We start from the raw sequence: 20,086 nt of genomic DNA on the forward strand, positions 1-20,086 counted from the left end.
GACTAATCCTCCCACTACAGGCACTTCGATACACTTAAGAACCCCTCTGATGCTGAAGGAAGTATCATTGGGTAGTTCTGCCAGATGCCCACACCGTGGGCTCCTATAGAACTTTTATCTTTTTAAATATTCATTGATTTATTTGGCTGCATCAGGTCTTAGTTGCACCATCCAGGATCTGTCGTTGCAGCACACAGACTCTAGTTGCTCTTCAGCATGTGGCATCTTAGTTCCCTGACAGGGATCGAATCCACATACTCTGCACCACGAGGAGGATTCTTAACCACTAGACCACCAGGGAGGTCCCTCCTCCAGAACTCTTAAGAGACACACAGGATACTCATTTTGTCTTCATGTGTCTCTGCTGCCCCCCAACACCAGCATGGAGCAATCAGGCATGGCTATAACCTCCCTCCCCTCTCCTAACTGTTTCATTTACAGTCACTGTACCTTCCTCTGCTGAGTTCAGCGAGGCCTCAGCATCCTTCTTGACAGAGGACAGTCTTCACCCGTCACACCAAAACAATGCCATTTGACCCCCTCCACCAACTTAAACTTTGTCGTATGACTGTTCAGCAATAGTAGAGCCCCTATTCCAGGAGAGACTCTGGAAGCCAGAGTCTATATTTTTGTGTGTATGCATGCTCAGCTGCTCAGTTGTGCCGACTCTTTGTGACCCCACGGACTGTAGCCCAACAGGCTCCTCTGTCCATGGCATTTTCCAGGCAAGAATACTGGAATGGGTTGCCATGTCCTACTCCAGGGGATCTTCCCCATCCAGTGATCGAACCTTCATTTCCTGTGTCTCCTGCATTGACAGGCAGATTCTTTACTACCTGGAAAACCCATATTTGGGGGGATTTGAGAGCAAATAGTAATTTGCTATTGTCTTGTATTTATAACCTGACAGAGGTTTATAAGGCACTCCTGTGCACATCTCTTGTTGTTGTTGTTCAGCCGCTCAGTCATGTCTGACTCTTTGGAACCCCATGGACTGTAGCACACCAGGCTTACCTGTCCTTCACCATCTCCCAGAGCTTGCTCAAACTCATGTCCATTAAGTCAGTGATGACATCCAACCTTCTCTTCCTCTTTTGCCCCCTTTTGTCCTGCTTTCAGTCTTTCCCAGCATCAGGGTCTTTTCAGTGAGTCAGCTCTTTGCATCATTTGGCCAAAGTATTGGAGCTTCAGCATCAGTCCTTCCAATGGTTATTCAGGGTTGATTTCCTTTAGGAGTGACTGGTTTGATCTCCTTGCTGTCCAAGACTCCTAAGAGTCTTCTCCAGCACTTCAGACTTTCATGTTTGAAAGCATCAATTCTTTGGCACTCAGCCTTCTTTATGGTCCAGCTCTCACATCCTACATGACTACTGGAAAAGCCATAGCTTTAACTATATGCAGATTGCTAGGTTGGTACATGTTGTCTAGATCATGTGACTCTAAACACAGGGTTCTCTCTGCAACATTGCGCTGCAGCTCCACTCAGATGGCAGCAGGAAAGTCCCCAGGATCCCCAGGGCTGTCCACATCCAAGAGTAAACCAGGGGAGTGGTGAGCAGTTGGTTAGCCTCTAGCACTGGGTTCACAATTTTCCTTCACCACTTGCTAGTTGTGTGAACCTGGGAAATTCCTCAGCCTCTATAAACTTTAGTTACCCTAACTGCAGAAAGTGAATAATCACATTATTTCCCTCACAGAGTTGTTATGGAAACAAAATCATATTTAGCATGCTGCTGGGCATACAGTGGGCTTCCCAGGTGGCACTAGAACCCGCCTGCCCATGCAGGAGGCATAAGAGACATGGGTTCGATCCTTGGGTTGGGAAGATCCCCTGGAGAAGGGAATGACAACCCCCTCCAGAATTCTTGCCTGGAGAATCCCATGGACAAAGGATCCTGGCAGGCTACAGTCCATGGGGTTCCAAAGAGACACACATGACTGAAGTGACTTGGTATGCACACATACACGCAGGAAAGCTCTATCACCAGTCCAATTTAAGAGCAACCCCTGGAAAGTGACCTGCCTTCCAGTCAAAGAAGATGATCTTTGCACCTGGAATTGCCAAGTATATTCCATAGAAGACTGAGAAACCACCCAGAAGAGAAGGACTGGAATTTGATCCTGGATCAAGAAGAAGGTCGCTTCTTATACTGGAGTCATCTTTCAGGTTCATGCTGACATTATCGGGTCTGCCTTGTGACCTTGGGGAGATCAAACCTGGGACCCCAGGAGTAAAAGGGGATCCAGTATGCTTGTAGGTGTGTGTGATGTGCAGGCACCGCCTGGAGGAAGGTGCTCTTGGGTTATTGTCAGCTCTCACTGGATGAGCACAACAAACAATTGCTTCCTCTCTAGACTCCTGCATCACAACAGGAAGACGAAACTTCTTCCAGAAAATCTGACATTTGACAGTATGCCATCCCAAGCCCACCAGTGGTCATTGCAATCTTATGATTAGCCAAAATATTTTTGCTCCAGAGGGAGTTGGGCTGGCTGGAGAGTGGGAAAAAAAGTGGGAGCTCTTTAACCTTTTAATCTTATAATGATGAAGTTCCTAGTAACACTTTGTGGTACAAAGTAGAGATTATTTATTTGTTGACACTAGTTCTTATTTGACTACATCCTCTCTCTGTCTTTTTCTCCTTACCACGTGGCATATGGGATCTTAGTTCCCCAACCAGGGATGGAACCAGTGCCCCCTGCAGTGGAAGCACGAAGTCTTAACCACTGGACTGCCAGGGAATTCCCATATTCTCCATTATTTCTACATTGGCTGAGAGTAATTTCTTTCTGGGAGAGGCAATTCACCACTCCCTGGGCTCAGTGTTCTTGCATGCTCTAACTCTGTTTACCTAAAAAGCAGCATCCTGACCACTCTCTGCCTGGTAATCCGTTTCTCAAGGTTGTGTTTGCAACAGGCAAGCTTGAGCAATGAAGTACCAATCCCTCCTGGCCAGAGAGCGACCATGCTTACCACTCACACCAAGTTCAGGATTCCTCTTCTTTTATGGAACCCACTGGGTATGAAGGCATCCATCTAGGTTCATCGGTGTGACCCTCCCATGGGACTGGGGAACCAGGGAAATGGACATGACAGGAAGCTTGTGCTGCTTGCTATACTATGGTTAAGACCTTTGCCTCTGACCCAAGAGTACCGTGTCTTCTGCCAACATCCATGAACTAATAATGGGTTTGCCTAAGAGCCTACAAGTAGGATAGACTCCTAGATTCTTTATAGTTCTTGGCACTTATATATTACAAAAATTTAGCAATTTGTTGTGTTATGTCCTGTATGGTTTCCTAACTGGAGGATATTGTAGTAGACAGGATTACCATGGTGCCTCCAAGACCACAGCCTCTTCTAAGTGGAACTGTGTCATGAAGATGCAGTTTGCTACAGGCCAGCTGAATATTCCCGTGTGTGTGTGTGTGTGTGTGTGTGTGTGTGTGTGTGTGTGTGCGCGCGCGCACGCGCACTCTCTCAGAAGTGCCTGTCTCTTGCAATCCCATGGACTGTAGCCCACCAGGCTCCTCTATCCATGGGATTTCCCAGGCAAGAATACTGGAGTGGGTTGCCATTTCCTCCTCCAGGGGATCTTCCCCACCCAGGGATTGAACCCACATCTCCTGCACTGGCAGGCAGATTCTTTACCACTGAGCCACCAGGGAAGCCCCATTTTTCTATTATATCCCACTTTTTGGACCACGTCACCTTAAAACATGGACAAAACTATTCCAAAAAGTAGCAGCCTATGACACATTCCTCAAAGCCACAGTCACATTCACTGACTCTTTTTCCACATTCTCATTTTCCTTCTTTCCAAGCTTCTGTCCTACATTTCGCATCAAATACGACAAACCACATCAGCACGACCCAATCCAAACCACACGTCACTCTAGGGCAAATTAATAACAGCCTCAAGTAAAATAATAGCAGCATTGAGCAGAGAGTTACATTTAAAATGAGCTTAAGTCATTCCGATGGAGAAAGTCAGTAAACCATCATGCGAAATCAAACCCAGCAGTCTGAGAGGAATCGGAGCAAATGATTTTAAGGGCATTTTCTCAGAAACGTGGACAAGCCTTTCCAGTCAAGCATAGCCTGCCCTAGTCCATAATGCAGGTAGCATCTGTTGAACATGAAATTCCCTTCCAGTCCCCATGTTAACATTTCAGGGTTGATACCAACCACAGTTTGTAACCAGTGCGGTTCAAGATTTGCATTGTTTCCAGGCAGCTCAGCCCTCACTGGATGAGTCATTTTCAAGGGATAGGATGCATGCTTATCTCAACGTCTCCGAAGCTGTAAATTTCTTCGTGATGTCCATTTACTCCTACAAATGAGCTGTTAGAAGGCTGGACTGATTGTAGAAGCAAATCAACCTTTAATGGGCTGCGGCATAATTACAAAACAAAAACAGTTACACATGTTCGATTCCTCTACATATTGACGAGGAGTGACTGCAATGATTCTTCCAGACCCATACAAGTTCCTCGGTGTTTTGATGAGGTTGAAACATTCTGGTTTGGTCTCGGCTTTCTCAGGGGTGAGGGATCTTGCTTCTGCAGGAATGACTCTGTGTTTTACCAGTTTTTCCTTTCCCCCAAGAAACAGTACTTATTTTATGATCTTGTGGATGATGCATCATTGTATAGTAATATTTCATTCAAAAGCAACTGTTGAGGATCAGTGACTGAGAATTTGGGCTTCTGGAAACAAATGACCTGGATTCAAACCCTGGCTGGATGACTAAAGAGCTGTGTGACCTTGAACAAGGGGTTTGATCTTTTTTATGCTTTAAGGTTGACAGTCATTTAATGGATAACACTTTCACTTAGAAAAACACAATTTGCGCGTACAAGGAAGATTGGTTCTAAGAATACAACAGAATATTAGAGACAGTCAAGCAATCAGAAAAACAAGATCAAATCTCGTGGGGAAAAAACGAACTGCATTCCATGCCGGTGACTATATCAACTTGGGAAGGAGAAAGAAAGATGACACAGGATCATAATCTATGTAGAAAACAAATCTGGGTCACTCAGCCTCAATGGCAGGAACTTCTAGGATCCAGATCTCACATTCTGGCTTGACCCATTTCATGAATGATGATCTGAAATATAGCCACTGGTCTCTCCCTTCTCTTTACTTCTAAGACCCTAAAGATAACTCAAGAAATTAACTCAGTTTCCTCAATGCCAAAATAGGGATAAAAATGTGTGCCTCATAGGATTTGGGTAACGACTGAGTTGTTCTTGGGACTCAATGCATGAGGGGAGCATTCAGTAAATGTCAGCTACATCCTGCACAGAATATTCTTTTTTAAAAGAATATATTTATTTCTTTATTTGTGGGGTGGGAGGGAGGTTCAAGAGGGAGGGGACATAAGTATACCTATGGCTATTTCATGTTGATATATGGCAGAAACTGACACCACAATATTGTAAAGAAATTATCCTCCAATTAAAAATAAATCATTTAAATAAAAAAAAAACAGTGCTAAGACAAAAATTAAAATTTATTTGCTGTACCAGGTCTTAGTTGTGGCATGTGAGATCTAGTCCCCTGACCAGGAATCGAACCCTGGCCCCCTTGCATTGGGAGCAGAGAGTCTTAGCCACGGGACCACCAAGGAAGTGCCCCACACAGAATATTCTTTCCTTGTTTTAACACAGAGGATCACACAGAACATCCTACACTTAAAGCAAGTGTCTCACTGATTTCCCCCTCTAACCTGTGGAGGCTCACGGACCCCAGAATCAGAAGACAATGGGCTGAGGCCACAGATCTGATGATGCTGAGGTTCCCCAAGGATGGATTTAGGACTCTGCCACGGCCATTTTCCAGGCTACCCCACTGTGGGAACATTCTCCGTCACGCTGGCCAGATACCAACTCCATGGAACATGACCTCTCACACACTCCATGTTTTAATTAACCTTGGATCAGCAAAGCACTATCTGTTCACCAAATACAGTCATATTTTATGCAAGCAGTGACAAGCTAATTAAGTTAATTATTATAACACCTATCTGTATAATGAAACTAAGGTTGGATGATTCCAGCTGCTCCTCCTTAAAGTGCCTCCCAGTGATGATTAAAAAATAATTAATATTGCAGCAAAGACAGGAACAAGAAGTTAATTAAAAGACGGAGGTGCAGTCTTAATGAAACATATCCAATTGTGTTCACTACAATGCTCCACGGCCAAATCCTCCTCTGAATAAAGATGAACAGCCGTGAACACCAGTTGTTTTCTGAGAGCATTTAGAAAACATTAACATCTCCCATTGGCTCCATCCGGCAAACATTCTAGAAGTCTCATTTTGCCTTTTAACAAGATAAAAGAAACTTGTATTTATTTGGGCAAAGTCAGTTTGTTGAAATGAATTCCAAATCTGGGCCAGAAATATTACTTTGGGGTGAACCTACGTTATCAAAGATTGGGCTTTCCTGGTGGCTCAGATGTTAAAGAACCTGCCTGCAACACAGAAGACCTGGGTTCAATCACTGGGTCAGGAAGATCCCCTGGAGAAGGAGTTGGCTACCCACTCTAGTATTCTTGCCTGGAGAATTGGAAGGACTGATGCTGAAGCTGAAGCTCTGACACTTTGGCCACCTGAAGCAAAGAGCAGACTCACTAGAAAAACCCTGATGCTAGAAAAGATTGAGGGCAGGAGGAGAATGGGGCAGTAGAGGATGAGATGGTTCGAGAGCATCATTGACTCAACGGACATGAGTTTGAACAAATTCTGGGTGACGGTGAAGGACAGGGAAGCCTGGCGTGGTGCAGTCCATGGGGTTGCAAAAAGTCAGACACGACTTACCAACTGAACAACAAATTACCAAACCTGTCCCTTTGCTGGTGGTATCACAGACTCCCAAACACGAAAGTTCTATTCCATTTTTAGGTAGTCCCTATTGGGACTTCCCAGTGGCTCAGTGGTAAAGAATCCCCTTGCCAATGTAGGAGACACGGGTTCAATCCCTTGGTCGGGAAGGTCCCTTGGAGAAGGAAATGGCAACTCTCTCCAGTATTCTTCCCTGGAAAATCCCAATGGACAGGGAAACCTGGTGGGCTACAGTCTGTGAGGTTGCAAAAGAGTCTAACACAATTTAGCAACTAAACAACAACAGCTGTCCAATCTTCATACAGGAAAAATTAAATAAAACGTCATGGTTGAGGACATTTGGAACTCTACTTTGATTTCAGCTAGTTCAGTGTACTTGTATTGCATTCCAGGCACTGGTTTTACTGGCAGAAGAGGCCAAGGATGCTTTTGCTGGCTGGCTAGGGTCCCCCAGGCCATGTCTGTAGGCAGTAGGATGGCTTGTTAGGTGGCCATGTGGGTGACTAGAACAGGTGTGGTGAATGCAGAAGTCAGTGGAGAATTCCAGGGCATCAGCCACACTTGGCCAAATCACTTTGCTTCTTAGGCAGAGGAGACAAATTTCATTTGTGAAGGAGGAACATCCCTGGAGGTCCAGTGATTGCAGAGTCCACATTTCCACTGCAGAGGTTGCAGGTTCCATCCCTGGTCAGGGAAAACTAAGGTCCCCCATGCTGCACGGCCACAACACTTTAAATAAAATAGTCATTTGCAAAGGGAAGGATTGGGAATGAGTAAAGTTCTATTTTAGACAAAATAAGAGTCAACAACCAATCTTCCTCAAAGTTGGAAGACCATGTTTCTGGGTGTCCTTCGACTCCTGAGCAATTTGTGTCCTTGGACAGACAGCTTTGCTCCTCTGAATTTCCGTCTCCTCGCTGATAAAAGGAGGAATCAGGATGTTACTCGAACTACGGTTGCTTTTCATGCTCTCGCTCTATGGACCTGAGCCACCACCTTGGTGTTTGTAAGGTTAAAATGAGATGATGGGGGAGATATCATCAAACCTATTCTACAGGTGAACAAGCTGATCATCATAGATCTTTCAGAATTTTTGTTCAAGTTACTCAGTCTCTGAACCTCAGATTTCAGACTCAACAACAGATACTGCATCCGCAGCAGGTGCCCAGTTGTGACGTCCAAAACAATGTATCCAGGAGCGTCTCCAAGCCCTTCCCCTCTAAGGAAAGCCCCTGCCTTGACAGATCACAGGATCTGTGGGTCCACCAGCAGTGTTCCACCACAAAGCGAGGTGGGTGGGGTGTGTTTTATTCATTCTGCTTCCCTCATGTGGGAGGCTCCCTCACAAAGGGGAAGGGGTTCTGCTCAGGACCACATAAAAAGCGATTGAATGTAGTCCATCATGTGGGACTTGGCTACAGTAACAGATCCTGTGGCTCTCATCATTAACACCTCATTTGCAATGAGGTTCTCACGGTCTTCCTCTCAGGAAGCAATTACACACACGTGCGCACCCGCCTAGAAATTGTATCCTGGCTTCGGGTGGCCCGGGGCACCAGCAAAACCTGGCGGGAAGGGGTTTCTTTCTCATTTATTTGGAATGGGGGATATGCGTGCTGGTGTCCCATGAAAGGTGAAGACATTTTAGAAGGACTTTGATGCCTGGAGAAGGATGGAGGGGGAGGAGACTGTTCAGTGGCAGAACCCCGATATGTAAACAGAATTCTAGAAATTCAGACTGAGAAGGTCATTGTTTGCTTTTGTTTTGTTTTTGTTTGGGTTTTTTTGTTTGTTTGTTTGTTTTTGCCTGCACGGCATGCGGGATCTTAGTTCCTCGACCAGGGATCAAACTCACACCCCATGCATTGGGAACTTGGAGTCTCAACTACCAGATGGCCAGAGAAGTCTTAGAAGATCATTATTTTGAGGGTTGGGATGCAAAATAGCATGGCATCCTTGGGGGACCCTCTGCTCCTCCCTGGTCAGCACCCTTCCTCTTTAGAAAGTTCCTGTTATCAAAGGACCGAGGACTGGTTTCCAGGCTCAGAGGATCAGGCTGGTGGGTGCTGAGAAATGGCCCTCCCGTGTTCCTGGGAAGGGAGCACAGGCAGGGAAGAATCTCAGGCAGGTGGGCACCTCCTCCACACCTGTGCCGGTCATGTTGCCAAAATCTTGACTCCCCGTCCATCCATGCCAAATAGAAATACAGAGACTGAGTTGGAGGAAATAGAAAAGGAAAAGGAAACCCAGCAGAATAGTGCCTCAAGGACTGTGCACCCCTTTCTCGGGAATAGGGAGAGGTTTTATATCCTCCTGAAGGTCTTGCTTTTTTATTTTCTTTTTCTTTTGCAAAATTTCGAAACAACCACAGCTGGATCAGGCAACTCGGTAACTGGGTCTATGAACCTGAAGTTATCAGCCCATGATGTTCTTTCTGAAATGCAGTATACTTTAAGAGAGTAGGGGGAGAAGAAAGAAGAATGCCAGGTGCAGAGTGTAATCTATGTGGAGTCAGAGTAATCAGCTTTTGGAGGATGAATCCAGCTTCAAGTGTCTGTTAGTAGTAACAGTTAAAGAGGGCTTTCCAGGTGGCACTAGTGGTAAAGAGCCCTCCTGTCAAAGCAGGAGACGTACGTAGATGCAGGTTTGATTCCCTGGGTCAAGAAGATCCCCTGGACAAGGGCACGGCAACCTACTCCAGTATTCTGGCCTGGAGAGTCCCATGGATAGAGGAGCCTGGCGGTCTGTAGTCTGATCACACACAGTCAGACACAACTAAAGCGACTTAGCTCACACACGTGCACAACAGCTAAAGAATAACCAAGATTCTTTAATTTTTGTAGGAAGGGTTGAGTGGTATGTGCCAAAGGCTGTTCACTCATGTGTTTTTGCTGCAATAGTCACAGCAAAGAACAGGCACCTCTCACAGCCACCACCTTCTCCCTACCACACACAGATCAAACAGCTGTTTTCATTATCCCCACTTTACAGATGAAGGGACTGAGGCCCAGAGGGGGAACATGGCTTGTGGCCAACATGTTACATGGATCCCAAGCAGCACGGTCACGACCTGGACTGGGTGGTTTGAATTCAGGCATCTCTACCGGTGGACCTCCTCTTACTGTGCTTCACAGATACTTATTTTTAAAAAACAAATTGAAGGTGTGTAGCTACCCTGCACTGTCAGATGATGGGTTAGCATTTTTTAGCAATAGCACATTTTTAAATTAAGGTACATATGCTGTTTTTTTAAGACATAATGCTATAGTACACATAATAGTCTACAGCTAGTATCACTTTTATATGTATAGGGAAACCAAAAAATTCATGCCACTTGCTCTATCATGATATTCTATTTTTTGCAGTGACCTGAAACTGACCCCCAAAACTCTCCAAGATCTGCTTGTACCCGAGCCCTAACCCACAGAAATGTCTCTCTCCCCATCCCCAACTCCCCTGAAGCCTGCACCTTTTGATGCAGGAATTCAAGACATGCGGGTATCTTTAGAACCCGTCCGCACCATCCCTGTGTCAGAGGTCAAGACACCTGGATCTGTGAGGAATGAAATGAAATGGGTTTAATAATTCAGTTTTGCTTCCCTAAGAAAACCATGCCTTCCTTTCTGCCTTCCCTCTCCCCCTAAGCTGCTCTGTTCACAGACTCGTTTACATTTCAGCCTCTTCCCCCAGGTGGTACCTGGGAGAGTCCAGGTGGCTCGAGTCACTTCAGTAAGCAAGTGCTGAGTCGGAGGGCCTGGGAAGGAAGACCTTGGTCAGACCCCAGGGGTGACATCCCAGCTCTCCCTGGAGGTAGCGTGGATTCTGACCAAGAGCCTTCATCTTCCCTCTCCTGCGACCTCATCTGTAAAAGACAGGTAATAGTTACAGTACTGCCTCCGAGGCTCCTTCTGAGGGTAGAATGAGATGGATGCCCCTCTGGCATACCGAGAGAGTCCAATGTTTGCTATTGTCTTTACAGGGAGAACTCAATAATGTTCGCTCTTATTCTTAGCAAAAGTGAGGTCCGGCTGCTTGCCGCTCTGAAACCAGTAAAGAGGCAAGCTTGGTGGAAAGTTTGCTTTATTTTGGAGGCCGGCAAATGGCGGTTGGAAGTCAGGGGGTGGACTCCTGTCCGAAGGTCAGCTCCCCTTCCCGGACAACCAGTGGGCAAGAGCTTTTATAAACACAGGGAGGGGCTCCATGCAGAGACTGCACAGTCAGCTCTGACAGTCATCTTGACATTAGTCACCGGTGGTCTGACCAGCGTCATCGTGATTGTTTTAAGTACAGTTAGTCTTCAGTTCCAGGATCGCTTTGCTCCAATTTTTCTCGAGGGCAGCTCTCTGAATTGTGGCAGCTTACGTCATGGCTACAGTCTGGTCATTATGTAGTTAACTTCTTCCACTTGGTGGGGGGTTTCAGTATCTATAGCACAGCCCATAGCATGTGGCTTGGGCTTCCCTGGCTCGGTGGTAAGAGAATCCACCTGCCAGAGCAGGGAATTAGGTTCAATTCCTAGTCTGGGAAGATCCCCTGGAGAAGGGAGTGGCAACCCCCTCCAGTATCCTTGCCTGGGAAGTCCCATGGACAGAGGAGCCTGGCGTGCTACAGTCCGTGGGGTCGCAAAGAGTCGGACATGACTGAGCAAGTAAGCACAGCCAGCAACCTACAACAACAACATCATCCATCGCCCTTGAGGAGGAAGCAAAGGTCCTGTCTGTGCTGACCGACTAAACGCTTCTTCTTATGTCTTCTAAGGCTGTTTTCTCTTGCTTCTGCATTTTCTCATTTCTCTGATTACACTTATTTGTTGATTAAAGTTTTTCCACAGACGAAAGGCAGGTGGAGGACATGGGATGAGGGGAGGACCATAGGCCAAAGGGTTCCCTTTCACTAGTATTAGATTTCATACAGTGGCCTGCTCAGAGATGAAGGAGGCAGAAGTCCTGCCTCAGGGAGTTTACAGTCTAGTGGTTGGAATAACACACAATGCAGGACCCTCTACTTAGTAGAGAAGAGTGATTTTCTAAATTGCACCAGCACCTGAGTCCTCTGGCAGGGGCGTCAAAACTTAGGGCCCTCCTGTGTTTTTATTTTTGATTTATATGCTGCGCCCGCCTAGAGAGTGTCTGTTTCAGAAAGTCTGGGGTGGGGCCTGAGAACATCCATTTCTAACAAGGTCCCAGGTGACGCTGCTGCTCTGGGGATCCCACTTTGAGAACCATTGCTATGGGCATGAAGGCACAAAGCCTGGTCTGCCCTTGAGAGCTGCCTGACCTTGAACTGAGCTCCTGTGATGGGCACGTTAGCAGGGAGGATGAATGTAAGTGAGCTCATGGGTGAGGACCCTTGCTGCTGGTCCACATTGATCTTGGCCAGCCGGGCGAGATATGGCAGAAGGAAGGAGAGAGGCTGATCTGGTCTCAGGTGGAGGCCTCCAGCAGGAAGTTAATGTGCATGGGATGAAAAGCATCTGGGAGTCAAAGTGATAGTCACAGAGATGCTTTGAGCCCTTGAGTAGCAAACCCCTTGGCTCCTGAGTCCGGGAGCAATTGCAGACATATTGAAGTATATTTTGATTGACTTCCACCCATCTGAACCTTGAAATATGAGTGATGGCTGGAAGCCAAAAGGCCCCCAACTCTTTCCACCGTAATCCGTGTATAAAGTCTTTGGTGTGGTGTGGCTCCGCGAGGCATGAGGGCAACATTTATCATCCCTGCAGCCAAGCACCAGAAAGGGGCACCACAGCAAGGAATTTTTTTTTTTTTTTAATTAAAAAACAAGTTGCTTTGTAACCCGAGCCTGTTCGCCGTTGGCACCATGATCCATTCATTCCACTCACTCATTGTTACAATTCAACACTTCATTCACTCGCAGCTCTAAGATGTTGATGTAAAATGTGGCAGCCATTTCCTGAACACACCAGAAATTTGACAACCAGCTCCCAGAAGAGTCATTTCGAATCGATCAGTGAATGTGCCCACAACCGAACCCAGGACCCTGTAGAGCGAGCTGTGTCTCTGCGGTTACAGTCCTCCCCTTCATGGACATTTGCCGGATCCTGAAGTCACTGAGAAAGGAGTCATTTGACATTTGGCAGCTCCTGCAAAGATGCGGAGATGTCAGCCGGGAAGAGGGGTGGGGGGCTCAGCCCCACCTGAGAAGGAGCTGGCGCTACGGCTGCATGCATTCTGGGCTTCCAGCTGCAGCCAAGTGAGCTGAGCCTCAGGGAGGGCCTGATGCCGGGCCAGGGGAGCCCTCGGGCTCACACCTGCGTCCGGGACCGCAGGGGAGGAGCCTGGGCGCGATTGGAAGAAATTGAGAGTCTGGGCTTTGCTCCAGCCCGGAGCCCGTTGGGTCACTGCCTGCAGGAATGGTGAACCTGGTTATGCTCCCCTTCAGGAGCAAACCAGCGTTTCTCAAACACTATTTCCCGAAGTGCCCATGAGCAAGAGGTCTGTGGAGGGCCTGTCATTTCCACACACACACAAAAAAAGTCAGAATCGCTGTCTGTTTCCTTGAGACCTCAAACCAGATGTCTGCAGGCGGCTACTGGCAAGTTCCTCTCTGTCTCCCAACTCCTTCCCCGCTTCTTCCTTCCACAGCTGTCACTCATCTCCAGTTGAACTACTCCTTCAAGAAGATGGGCAGTTAGGTGGGTATATCCTGCCTGGTCCTCCTCCTCGCCGCCTGCAGAGCCCACTACATAAAAGAGCAAAAGCCGGATCTCTGGACACCACAGCTCCACAACCTGACAGGCTCTGAATCACCTGGGGCTCTTGTTGAAAGGTACACTCTGCCCTCATTCAGCGGGTCTGGGATGGCGCCCAAGCTGCTACTTTTTGGATACACTCTCAGGCGATGCTGAGGCTGCAGGTTTGCAAACCGCACCTTGAGTGACACGGGTGTAAAGGATGACAGGAAAGTATTGAAACCACAGCAGCTGTGCACTGTTATTCTAGGTCATCCCCGGGGACACGGAGCACAAAGCTAAATGTATGACTCTCGTCTTCATGATGGTTAAATGTAAATGGATTTTACTTGTGCAGTGGCTGCCTGTGGCCATGTTAAACTTCAGGGTCATGCATGTCCTTTTGGGGGCATTTTTGGGTTATACTGAAAGCAGAAGTGAATTATACGAAATGACGCCCAACGTGATGGGGTGGACACTTGGAATCAAAAGTTGATGGCATTTGAGTGTTAACCTTGCCCCATCGCTAGTGGGCGCTGAGTGAGTCATTAACCATTGGACAGATGGACGGGACCAGTGACTGTCTTACTTACCCTAACAGGGCTGCTTAGGAGATGAAATTAGGGAAAATTTGGAAAATTTCCAATGCAGTTTCAAATGGTAATGTATTGACAACCCCCTTTGGACTCTGGGAGGATTAGCAAATATAGGATGTAAAATAGCCTTCTTAGGGACTTTCCTGGTGGCCCAGCGGTTAAGACTCAGAACTCCCAGAGCAAGGGGGATGGGTTCAATCCCTGGTCCAGGAATTAAGATCCTGCATGCTTCTCAGCACGGATAAAAGAGTAAAATAAAAGTTTAAAAATAAAATAAAATAGCCTTCTTATATAGAAGGCAGCAAAATTTTCACTGTCACACATGGTGCCACTGTATCCCAAACTGCATCTTAATACACCACCCATATTTTATTATCATTTTACAGGATAATAATGGCTGTTACAGCCAAAGGAAATATTGTATTATTCCAACAGCATTCACATAAAACATAAAGAGATCAAAGTCCAGCTCATTTTCTTAATATCATAACAGTGAGATTTATACAAGTCTGGCTTAATTCAGCCTTGGCCATCTTTCCAACTAAAACGTCCCTGGAGAGTGAGCCTTTTGAAAAAGCGTTCTTTTTGGCCTCACGTGAATTCCTTTCTAATGTCAACCCTTCAGGAAGTAATTATTGGAAGTCCCCCAGCCAACCACACATCCAAGTTTTCCTCTTTGTTTGGGAAGATGTCACATTCTTGGAAACCTTCAGGAGGACCAGAAGGGTAACTTGAAGGTGCTCATTTGCAGAACTGGCCATCGGAAAAATGAGCCTAGCTTCCTAAGACTGAAGTCCGGTCAGAAATAAAAATCTCTCTGAAGATCATCCCTGGGTAGCATTTACCAAAGGGCCCCAGCTTCTGCATCTAATTTATATCACATTTAGACAAGCGATGTTACAGTGCTGGTCCTGTGTATTATACAGTTACGGAAATGTGATCTGCATTATGTTGTTAGAGTGAGAGTTGCTGCTACTCCGGCCATGCTCTCTGCAGACCATCTGCCTATGCAGCGTGGTTATTGCTGCTGCTGCTAGGGTCTTGGTGCCATATTCGTCCAGCCCCTTTAAGTCCCGTTGGGGCAAACTGGAAGTCCTCCTCGGCCCCCTGGGTTGGTTTTGATTGGACTCAACTTCTGGGAGAAACTGGACTCCTGCAAAGCCCAGCCAAGTAAACAGAGCTCTCCCTCCCTGGTGTCATTAACCCTTTTCTGGGCAGGCAGCGATCCACACAAATTTAAACCAGATGGGTGAAAGAGTCTTTGCAAGAGGGAAGGAAGCCCCCCCCTTTTTTTTTATGGGTTCCACATGGAAAACCAATAGGAGTGTGTTTCATGCATTTGTCGTCTGTTTCAGGAAATCTGTGCCGAGCATCGTGTGATGCTGGAATTGGCTGGAGGTTCAGACCTAGTGGAGAATGTGGTCTTCACGAATCACGGATGACGACCCCTCTGACTATCCGAACAGACTTCAGGACCAGGATGTGGCAGGTCAGGCTGGGTCAGTCGCAAATCAAAACTTAGGTTGATAATATCAGTTCAATCATCCAGCAACTATTTATTGTGTATATTCAGGGCAGAAGGGTCATCAGGCTTCAGACAGGGTTCAGCCTCAGGATTTCAGAGCAAGGTCAGGAAATGTCACCTTTGCAAGCTGAAGCTAATAAGAAGTAACGTGAAATTGAAGCAATTAGCCATCTGTAGGAGGAACCCGCCCTTTGGCAATGTACTGCAGATGAGCCTGGGGTGTGCCCTGAATCTCCACCTAAGAATGGACACCCCTGAGGTCTTCAGAGGTGTTCAAGAGCAATGAAATTTAAGGAACACAGAGCAGTGATTATCCTGATGTTCTCAGAACTGGTGGGAGGTGCCCTGGCAGGTGGTGGTTTGAGAGAAACATCTCAACATTGAGGTCAGTTCATCTAGGTGCCTCACCTGGAGAGAAAAAACAACCAACGCCCTTTGAGTTGTTCTGTACTTGACAAGCAAACGACCCCACTAACTGATCCCAGGACCCCTGCCCCAAATAGTTCCCGTGGTGAAATAAAAAGTGGATATTCCAGTAGGTGAGACTTGCTTGATTCTGAGGAACAAATTTACAGTAATTAAGTCCGATTGTCCCTACCTAGATTCATAAAACTGAAACTGGCGCCAGAGAGGACCATACCCCAAATCAGACAGCTTCATTCATTCATTCTCTCGCTCAGGAACTTATAATGGAAGTTCACCTGTGTATTGGAGACTGCTTGAGGCATAAGGGACTCCAAGGAAACTTCACCCACCCTGTTCCTTTTACAACGTGAAGGGTCTGATTCCTATTATGAATCCTGTATTCTGTAATTATTTTTAAAGCTTGAAAAGCACTTTGCTAGAAGAAATAATAGACAGTATTTATAATGATTTGTGTCCATGTCCCTGGTGGCTCAGATGGTAAAGAATCTGCCTGCAATGCAGGAGACCTGGGTTCAATCCCTGGTTTGCGAAGATCTCCTGGAGAAGGAGGTGGCAACACACTCCAGTATTCTTGTCTACGAAATCCCATGGACAGAGGAGTCCTGTGGCTACAGTCCATAGGTCGCAAAGAGTCAGACACAACGGAGAGACCGACGCTAGCAGTTCTACTAAAAGATGTAAAACATCCAAAGAAAGTCCAGACAGGAAGTGACATTAACAGGCAGGAAAGACTTCTTAGAAGAAATAACCTTGAATGAGGTCTTGAATGATGAGCAGACCCCCAACAGTATAGAAGAAAAAAGTATTCATGTCACTTGTTAAAAAAAATGGTGAGGAGGGGTTTATTCAAGGGGAACGACCGTGATAGGTGGACGGATCGCTGCAACGAGGTTTTGCAGTGGAGGAGAGAGCCTGGACTCAGTGCTGAAAACGACAAGGAGAAGTGGGAATTTATAGCCAAGGAGCAGGATGATGGGTTGGGGGTCGGTCAGTGCATGGGAAATCAGGGTAGCTCTGGGCTTGGACCTGGGCTGTGGCAGAATGGCAAAAAACAACCAGAATGTTGGAATTGTGGGCAAATATGGGGCCCGTTATGGTGCCCCCCTCAGGAAAATAGTGAATAAAATTTAAATCAACCAGCAAGCCAAGTATGCCCGCTCCTTCTGTGGCAAGACCAAGATGAAGAGACGAGCTGTGGGCATTTGGCTTTGTGGTTCCTGCATGAAAACAGCAGCCGATGGTACCTGGACCTACAACACGACCTCTGTTGTCACCGTGAAGCCTGCCATCAGAAGACCCCAGGACTGAAGGACCACTAGATGCACCATCATTTGATAACATTGCTAGCCTATAATAAATGGGTTACTTTGTGTATCAATAACAACAATAAAACAGTGCCTGGGTAGCAGGGATTCTGGTAGACTAACCAACAGGATTCTCTCTGAAGGAGGACAGGTGGTCAGACATGACCTGGGGGACGGTGGAGGATGAGGCTCTTGGTGGTGGAGGGTAATCAAGTGTGGAGGACTGGGATGCTGGCTAAACTGACTTAGCCAGATTCTTGCTAAAATTGGACAATGCAGAAATGAACATGCAAGTTCCAAAGTCAAAGCCTTGGTGGAAAAGGTCTCAGAGAAGCCTGCACAGAGAATCTGATCAAGGAGAGCATCTTTGTCACCAGACAAGGACTCTCAGCTGGAACAACAAATCTGCTTCTTTCTTTATCACCCTATTTTCTCTCTCTTTTTTAAAAAGACATTTATTTATTGATTCAGTTGTGTCTGGTCTCAGTTGCGGCACATGGGACCTTTTGTGATGGAGCACAGACTCTCTAGTTGTGGAGCATGGGCTTAGGTGTTCTGTGGCATGTGGGATCTTGGTTACCTGAGCAGGGATCAAAGCCAAGTCCTCTGCATTGCAAGGTAGATTATTAACTACACTGGACCGCCAGGGAAGTCCCTCTCACCCTATTTCTTAACATGAGCACCTAATTCCAACCCTGGGGTCTTCCCTGGTGGCTCAGAGGGTAAAGAACCTGCCTGCCAATGCAGGGGACATGGGTTTGATCCCTGACCCGGGAAGATCCCAGATGCCTCGGAGCATCTAAGCCCATGAGCCACAACTATCGAGCCTGTGTTCTAGAGCCCAGGAGCCGGAACTACTGAGTCCACAAGCCTGAGCACTAGAGCCGGGGCTCCACAAGAAGAAGCCACTGCAGTGAGATGCCCACACACAGCTAGAGAGCACCCCCACTTGCTACATCTAGAGAAAAACCCACACAGCAACAAGGACCCAGCACAGCCAATAGATAAATACATAGAGTTATTTAGACAAAAAAGGGGGGGGGGACACATTTCTCTGGGGGCAGCATGTCCACTGACCACAAGGAGAGAAAACCAGATGTCTCAGACTGGGTCTCTGGAAACAGCCATTGAGATGGGAGTTGTGTGCAGAAGGGTTTCCGGGAAGAGCTCTCAGGAGGGTTGCCTGTAAGGACGTGGAGGAGGCAGGAATGGGGAGGACACAGTGTGGATGCACCTGAGGCCCCGGCTAGTTCAGTGGGGAGCTCTGCATTTGGGTGGTTAACCTCATTTCATTGACTGTGGGCTGGACCTTAGCAGGGTGTGTATCCTTGGCTGAAGGAGGGCCCTGTAGCACAGATATGGACAATGCTCAGTGAAGGACATAGCTATGATTCATCACTCCCACAAGCAATATTCCCAGGACCTAGAAGATGGGTGCCTAGGCCTTGCGAAGGGCAGCTGGACACTGCATACCAGGATCTAACACAGATCTAGTTTCAGCTTGACTCTATGTTCCTGCTGACATTCGGCTCCAAACCTGAGCGTGACTTCCTGGTGAGCTGGCTGGCCTGGAACACAGGACATGTTTTTGCCAAGGATGGGCCGAATTCAGCCCGTGTGACTCCACTGCTGTAAACACACAGAATTCAGAAGAGCATGAAAAAGAGATACACAGCCTCCCAGCAGGAAGATATAGCAAAGCCCTCTGGCAGAAGAGATGCATCAAAGCCCAACCCAGAGAGCGCAGCAGGCCCCCAGAATGACCAGCCCCAAGGAGAGGGTGTGAAGAACCATCTGTCGTTTTTGGATGCCCAAAGTCCACTGGCTATGGAAGGGCATAGCGTGCATGCTCAGTATTGTCTGACTCTTTGCAACCCCATGGACTGCAGTCCAGCAGGCTCCTCTGTCCATAGGATTCTCCAGGCAAGAATACTGGAGCAGGTTGCTATTTCCTTCTCCAGGGGATCTTCCTGACCCAGAAATCGAACCCACATTCCTAGCGTCTCCTGCATCTCAGGCAGCCCTGGCTACATGGTACCACCATTCCGATTTTCCTTTAGCAAACCATCACTCCTTTGCCATCATCAGTCTCTGGGGTTCAGATGGACTGACCCTTTCCCTTCACTCTGTATGTGGGCAAGTTGACCCGTCTTGGCAGAGAAGAGTGAAGCGTCCCTAACCCCTGGCAGTCTTTTTCTGCTGGAGTTGCTAAGATAATAGACTATCTTTCTGGAACTGTGGATGCCCATCTGCTCTTCCTTGGGTAGAGTCCATCTGAGGATGAGGCCAATAAAGAGAAGCAGGCAGCTCAAAGGCAGAGAGCAGGACAGGTTCCTGGGGATACCTTGAGAGCACCTGGAATCCAGCAGAACCTGAAGACGTCTTACCAGCTCTACTGCTGGACTTTGCAGTCAGTTGAGCTAGTGATTGTCCTTCTTTGATTAATTCTTTAAGTTGTTTTTTGTCACCAAAATATTGGGATGGTATATTCTGATCCCCTTCGCAAGCACAGAAGAAACTGTCTGGTCCCAAGCGCAGGTCTCTGCAAATCTGGAGATGGATTCTGGAAGCCGTGGAGAATGTGCCGTGTTTGTCAGGAGGCAGGCAGCCTCCTTCATTCTAGAATTAATCCCTGCTCTGCCATCTAGCTGGGTGACCTGGGATGGTTCCTTATACTACTTGTGTCTCAG

The 20,086-nt window shown here is 47.1% G+C and overlaps 1 pseudogene; it reads left to right on the forward strand.

Annotated features, from left to right (window-relative positions):
- Window positions 1-17,133: 17,133 nt before the first annotated feature.
- On the forward strand, window positions 17,134-17,400 carry LOC136150082 (large ribosomal subunit protein eL43-like; annotated as a pseudogene).
- Window positions 17,401-20,086: the final 2,686 nt, after the last annotated feature.

The sequence above is a fragment of the Muntiacus reevesi genome, chromosome 18, assembly GCF_963930625.1.
Source record: "Muntiacus reevesi chromosome 18, mMunRee1.1, whole genome shotgun sequence".
Classification (NCBI taxonomy): domain Eukaryota; kingdom Metazoa; phylum Chordata; class Mammalia; order Artiodactyla; family Cervidae; genus Muntiacus; species Muntiacus reevesi.